Source organism: Dipodomys ordii, unplaced genomic scaffold, assembly GCF_000151885.1.
Source record: "Dipodomys ordii isolate 6190 unplaced genomic scaffold, Dord_2.0 Scaffold1, whole genome shotgun sequence".
In the NCBI taxonomy this organism is placed as follows: Eukaryota; Metazoa; Chordata; class Mammalia; order Rodentia; family Heteromyidae; genus Dipodomys; species Dipodomys ordii.
The window spans coordinates 28,658,383-28,665,601 of record NW_012267217.1 but is presented as its reverse complement, the minus strand read 5'-3'; the positions used below and the strand labels follow the sequence as shown (position 1 = coordinate 28,665,601).

Below are 7,219 nucleotides of genomic sequence, written 5' to 3'. Positions count from 1 at the left end.
TGGACCCATTGCAACAATGAGATGTACAAGATGTTATGTCGAAAACGAACTTTACAACTTTGGTGCAGGGGGGCGGGGGGACGGAGAGGAGGGGAGAGGGGTCCGGGGAGGACTGGGGGGGCAGGGGGTGGATGGGAATGGATGGGAAGGGGAAACAAAGGAGGAGGCTACAATGCTTGAGAAGAAATGTACTCATTATCTTGCCCATGTAATTGTAACCCCTCTGTACAGTATTTTCACAATAAAATATATATATATATAAAATTAAAAAAAATATGTCTGTGTTGGGAGCCTTGGTCCCCAGCTTGTGCTGCTGTTGAGACACGGATGTTCATACAAGCACTGACATCAGAAGTGATGAAATCACAGGTGCGTTTACAGCTGTGTGGGTTACAGGACGTGGATCTGGTGGGAAGCAGTATGTTCCTGGGGTATGAAGGGGAGGGGGGCTTTGAAGGCTCTATCTTGTTTTTTCTCTCTCTCTCTCATAAACACACACACACACATACAATACACGTTCACACCTACATGCACACATATACCTACTCCCCCTTTCTGGATGCTGTGGGGTGAAAGCATTGTGCTGCCATACTTGCCCACTAGCAAGCACTGACTCCACTTGATCACAGAGGCCCGGCAACGCAAAGTCAAATGACCTTCGACTGTAACTGTAAGCTAATATATCTGAACCCCTTATAAACTTTTTTTAATGTCAGCTATTTTATCACACTGATACAATATAAATAATATGGAGCAATAGGCCACAAAGGAGAAATGGGATGTCACTGAGGGCCCCAGTTGTGGGGTCCCCCTCAGAGGATGTAGAGGGGGAGCTCCATGGAGCACCTTGCTGCTTGCCTGGACATCACTGCCCTCTACAGAAGTGTGTGGCCTGGTCCCTTTAATGTTAGCAAGACTTTGGCTAAACAAGGACACTCAGTCCTACTGCCCATAGAGAAGGGTTCTAGAAGTCTGTCTCCCTGCTGCCCTTTGCTTATATACCACCACTTGTGATGAGGCTGCTACCCAGGTGACTCAGGAGTGGACATATCTGACCTTGAGTGTCCTAGAAACCCCATTCCTACCACCATCGAACCCCAGAATAAAACTCATGTATGTGGCCATCTGTACTCATGGATGGACACCTCCAAATCTTAAATGCAATCGGGATTGGCATCAGGTGTGGAGTAGAGAGCCCTCAGCAGTCACATTTCTATGTGGGTTTTGTCTGTGGGCCTTCTGGGTATCCCAGTACTTGAGAAGCTGAGGGACGAAAGGAGCATCATGAGTTCCAGGCCAACAGGGCTTGCATGATGAGATTCTGTCTCAAACTAAAAGTAGGATCATCCTAAAAAGAGCTCCTTTACTGCAGTAGGAGGTAAGCCCATGTAGCCAGAGGCCAGGCTATTCCCCCAGGGACATTAATCATCCATCCGCCCATTTCGCACTCAGCAACCTCTGCCGCCAGCGCTCTTCAGAAAGGACCCAACACGGGAATGAAGTTGTTTTATCAGCCCAAGAACAAAAGTCCCCTGGAGAGAGGTTGTAGGAGTGCCGGACTGGGGTTCCTGCACTGGGAAGAGTGGTCCTGAGATCAGAAGAAAAGGGGGTCATGGTGTCTACTACCCCAGGTGCAGGACGTCTCCAGGAATGTGTTTGTGTGCACCCAGTGATTCCAGAGGCTGAGCATCTGAGTTTCTGACAAGCCTAGGAGGTACTTGGCTATTGGACAGAGGACATCATTCTGCATCTCCAAACACAGGCCTGTTGAATAAAGTCAATTTCTGCTGAGGTAAATGAGTAGCTCTGACAAGCTGTAGTCAGAATAATGCAGCCTTGAAGGCCACAGGTGGGAGAGTTCATAGATTCTGTTTGTTCTAACAGCTGTGCTGCCAACCAGATCTTTACACAGAGCAAGGCAAGCCTTGTGTGTATACCTGAGTTCCAGGTGCCAGAGCTGTCAAGGGTGGATATTCAAAAACAAGAGTGCTACGTGTGCCAGGCACCAGTGGCGCACGCCTGTAATCCTAGCTACTCAGGAGGCTGAGATCTGAGGATCATGGTTCAAAGCCAGCCCAGGCAGGAAAGTCCATGAGACTCTTATCTTCAATAAACCACCAGAAAACAGGAAGTGGTGCTGGGGCCCAAGTGGTAGAGCACTAGCTTTGAGCTGAAGAGCTGAGGGACAGCGCCCAGGCCTAGAGTTCAAGATCCACTACTGATTAAAAAAAAAAAAAAGGGCTACGTGTTTGTGGTATGAGGAGTGGCACCCACAGGTAATCAAGGATCAGGTAATGCAGTTTGTTGAGCCAAGTCAGCAGTTTGTAAAGGATTCAATTCGACTGCCTAAAAGATGCGCCAAACTCAATAGAAAAGAATTCCAGAAGATTGCCACGGCAACAGAATAGAATTTGTAATAATGGGCTTCATTGGCTTCTTTGTAGAATCGATCCATATCCCTATTAATAACATCATTGTGGGTGACTGAATACACTTTAGGGACATTTTCAACATGGGGATTCGTGAGGGAGGGAGGGTTCGAGAAGCTCACCAAGTAAACATTCACCTAAATACTTAGTGTTTTTCTGGTTTTATCCCCCTTCCAAGACATTTTCTATTCCTAAATTAAAATAATTTTTAAATTGTGTTTTCCATTCAAAAAAAGAACAACAAGCCCAGTGCTTCTGAAACACCCAGCGGACACCAGAGCACACCTGACTCCAACCATTCAACCCGCAAAGCAGCTACCCAGAGACTGCTAGATGCTAGGCCAGTGCCAGACCTACCTTCCTCCGTTCCTTCCTTCCTTCATTCGTTCCTTCCTGCCTTCCTAGAATGATCCGTCTGTTCAGTTATTCAACATCTGGCCTGCTGTGTCCCTGCTTGTAAATTGGGTGTGAGAATATGCTCTCCTCACCATGCTGTTGCAAAGTCCTGACTCTGTTTAAATAGTAGTACATACATTGTAGAACATGAAGAAAACATAGCTCATATCTAGGCTATAGATCTTTCCCAGAATAGGAGGAAGACAGAAGCAGGTGGTCTCTGAGCACACAATACCATCTTGGGTCATGTAGGGAAACTTCTCAGGATGGCAGAGGCTGGAAGTTTCCTGCTGCAGGCGGAATGGGGGCAGAGCTGTGGGATCAGGACCACATCTGTCATCTAACTGCCCAGCTGGCTTAGAGTCCACTGCCAGAGCATGCTATAGAAGTCACAAGCTCCCGGAAGAAGCTGGAGGTCAGTACTTCGACCATAAGTGGATTTCAAATTTGGTTTCCCTTTCTCTTTAAAACATAATTGTTGAGTTGGGATGTGGCTCATGAATACAGCATTTGTCTAGCATACTATGGACCATGAGTCCCATCCTTAGCATTGCAAGTGTGTGTGTGTGTGTGTGTGTGTGTGTGAGAGAGAGAGAGAGAGAGAGAGAGAGAGAAAGAGAAAACCTCTTTTAAAAGATATAGTATCAAAGGAATACAATCCTTTATTTATAACTCTTTTGCATACTTAAATTGATTTACTCTCAGGTAGATGAGGGGATCTGGATCTTTACCAGTGAAAGTTGCCCTTAGAATTAGTACTTCTTTTTTTTTTTTTCTGGTCATGGGGCCTGAACTCTGGGCATGGGCGCTGTCCCTCAGCAATTCAGCTCAAGGCTAGCACTCTACCACTTGAGCCACAGCGCCACTTCCAGCTTTTTTCTTTTTGCTTACATGGTGGTGCTGAGGAATCAAACCCAGGGCCTCATGCATGCAAGGCAAGCGCTCTACCACTGAGCCATCTTCCCAGCCCAGAATTAGAACTTCTGTCTAATGAATTGCTCTTTCTTCTCCAGTCCCTTAATCCCAACTTGCAAAGATTCTAATGCTCAGCTTGGTGATGCTGCCTTGTGCCTGTAATCCTAGCTACTCTGGAGGCCAAGATCTAAGGATGGTGGTTCAAAGCCAACACAAAAGTCTGTAAGACTCTCATCTCCAGATAACCACCCAAAAGCTGCAAGTGGAGTTGTGGTTCAAGTGGTAGAATTCCAGCTTTGAGTGATAAAGCTAAGGGACAGCACTCAGGCCCTGAGTTCAAGTCCAGTACTAATACTGACATCAAAAACAACAAAAGGACTCAATTACTAAAACTTTGACAGTAAATCAAATAGAAATGATGGCATCTAGGAGGATGCATTTGTTTTCTCTGCCCATTAAAGAATTCAAAGGCAGAAAATGTTTAAGCTAGACAGATTAAGTTTATTGGAAAGGAAAGGAAAGCCATGAAAGAAAATAGCTCTCCATTTGGGAAAGGAACTCAAGGGAATCTAGTGGAGTCTTTTTATATATTTTTTTTGGTCATGGGGTTTGAACTCTGGGCCTGAGGGCTGTCCCTCAGCTCTTCAGCTCAAGGCTAGCGCTCTACCACTTGAGCCACAGTGCCACTTCTGGTTGTCTGGTGGTTTATTGGAGATAAGAGTTTCAGGGACTTTCCTGCTTAGGCTGGCTTTGAACCTCAATCCTCAAATCTCAGCTTCCTGAGTAGCTAGGATTACAGGCGTGAGCCACTGGTGCCCAGCTCTAGTGGAATCTTTTATAGTATGGGTTCCTTCCATATCTTCCTGCCTTGGCTTTGTTCTGATTCCCTGATGGCTCCTGCACGTGCTACCCCAGCTTTTCATTGGTTGAGTGAGCACCAGGGCATTATGGTTGGATGAAACTTTTGAGGCGGAACACATAGCATTATGGGAAGAAGATGCTTTGAGCAGGAGGCCTAGGCACAAGGGGAAAAGCAGATCTCATGATTAGACAAGTGTTGTATCTGCCGCCTTTTATTCTTATCTACCGAACAGTTCCCCCTTTCTCCCTCTCTCTTTCTCAGAGTGATAGAAAGAATGCCTGGGATTTGAAGTCAAAAGAATGGATCTAGAGTGCTGATTCTTCCCTCTGCTGGTCTGTTCTTTTAACCTACTAACTTCTAAAAAGCCCAGTTTTCTTTTGAGTAAAATGGAGATAATGCAGCCATGTGTCCCATTAAGGTCATTCATTTTATCACTGAACATTCTAGAGCCCATCCAAAGCAAGATGATCTAGGTTTCCAGGCACCAGTGGCTCATTCCTATAATCCTACCTATTCAGGAGGCTACAACCACAGATCTAAGAACTGTGGTTCAGAGCCAACCCCATGAAACTCATCTCCAATCAACTACTCAAAAAAACTTGTGAGTGGAACTGTGACTCAAGTGATAGACCCCTAACCTTTGTGTAAAAAGAAGTTCAGAGGGCAGTGCTCAGGCCCTGAGTTCAAGCCCCAGAAGCAGCGCGCGCCCGCGCACACACACACACGAGTCTAGGTCATTCACTCCCAGAAGCCACAACATGAACATGCAGAGCTGCTGGGGAACAAACTTTAAGGGTTTTTGTTTCTTTTTTAAAAAAATAATTAGGAACACACTTGGGCAATTAAAAGAAAAACCTATAAAGACACAAATCAGCACCTGTTTGTGAGTACTGTCAGGTATCCTGTACTGTGCACAGACTTTACTTGTCTAAACCTGGCAGTGCAGTAGGTGTGCCTCTCTGACATCACGTTGACCACACTGTCATGGAGTGAAAGGAACTTTTCAACCCTTTGCCACCGTCTGAAGCCCCTGAGGAAACGCGGCTGCCGTGGATCAAAGCTCCTCACGCAAACCGTGACTATACCAGTCGCCATGGACTGTGCATAGCCTCACGGAGGCCAGTAACGCTGCTGGCCGCTGCTGGCAGCTGCTAAGTCCGTGCCAAGTACCAGGCACCTGGTGGAGGGGAAGGGGGGAGGCTTACATTTCACGAGCAGAAGAAACGAATGGATTTGTCCACAGCTGCTTCCTGTTCATTCTATGGAAACGTCGGGGGCCCGCTTGCAGTTACCCAACATGGCCGCCAGATGGCGGCGCGCCCACAGACACCACGAGTTTGCTTGCAGCTGCTCAGCTTACTTGGGAACTTGGGAGGGTTTTAAGCTGCGAAGGTGAGGAGGAGGAGCAGGGGCTGGAGGGATAATCCTTCATCAGGGGACAGGGCAATAGAGGTCACATTCTTGAGGTGTTAAGCATAAGGCAAAGGAGAGGATGCTTGGAGCAGCAGCAGGGAGAACGCTGGGGGATCCTATATTGTCCCAAGCAAGAGAGGGACTGGTGAAGGCAACATTTGGGGAAATTCATCCTATTCAGGAAAATAACCCTAGGTTTGAAGTTCCCAGCCTAGTATGGGGTAGGAGAGTATAACTGATTACAGTTTTAGAAAAGTGGACATTGATAGTACACTGTCACCTTCCTGGCATAGCCACCACCCACCTTGGGCCTTCTCCCTAATTCAAACATTTTTCCAGGAGGCATGGGCTTGGGACCTCATTTCTTCCTCTCCCCATCCTCCAGCTAGGTGAGGAGAGCAGACCACCCAGCATGGGACAGCATAATCAACCCATGGCACCCGCCTTTACATCACCCTGCTCTCCCTTCCTCCTTCCCTCTGAAGGGTGTGGGTAAGTCTATCTGGCAGAGCCTCCCCGGCCTGCTTCCTGGAAGAGCAGTGAGGAAATCCCCAACCTCCCACCTCCTCCTGCCTCCTCCAGAATGCAGTTGAGAAATCAGTGGTCACTGTGTTATGATTCTCAAACTCTGGGGATTTATCAAATACATTCCCCGACTCTACTTCCACTAATATCAGGGTATTTTGATTTGCTTTTTAGTTTTAACTGACACATAAATATACTTACTTGTGGGCATAGCGTAAATGGCATATCCATCAGTGTGTACACAACATTTCTTAGTATTAGGAACATTTGAATATCTCTCCATCAGCTACATGAAAACATATGATTAGAACATGAGATGTTCGCCTGTCTAGCTTAACTGCACCCCCAGACCCATTTACCACTCTCTGTCCCCTCCCTCAAATTGCAAGGCTTTGATAAAGCTGCTGAAGTGATATGAATTTAACGGAACTCTTTAGGCTAGGACTTTGTAGCTAGTTTTGTTTGTTTTTATAGTGCTGGAAACGAGAGCCAAGGCCTTATGCATGCTAAGCAAATGCTCTGTTACCAAGCAGAACTCCAGCCCCTAACCTAGGGTTTTTTTTTTCATTTTATTTTATTTTATTTTATTTTATTTGTGAACGTACTGTACAGAGGGGTTACAATTACATGGGCAGGATAATGCGTATATTTCTTATCAAGCATTGCAGCCTCCTCCTTT

General features: G+C 46.4%; 1 pseudogene; it reads left to right on the top strand.

Moving 5' to 3' along the window:
- Window positions 1-327: 327 nt before the first annotated feature.
- LOC105982752 lies at window positions 328-2,488 on the top strand (annotated as a pseudogene).
- The last annotated feature ends 4,731 nt before the right edge of the window (window positions 2,489-7,219 follow it).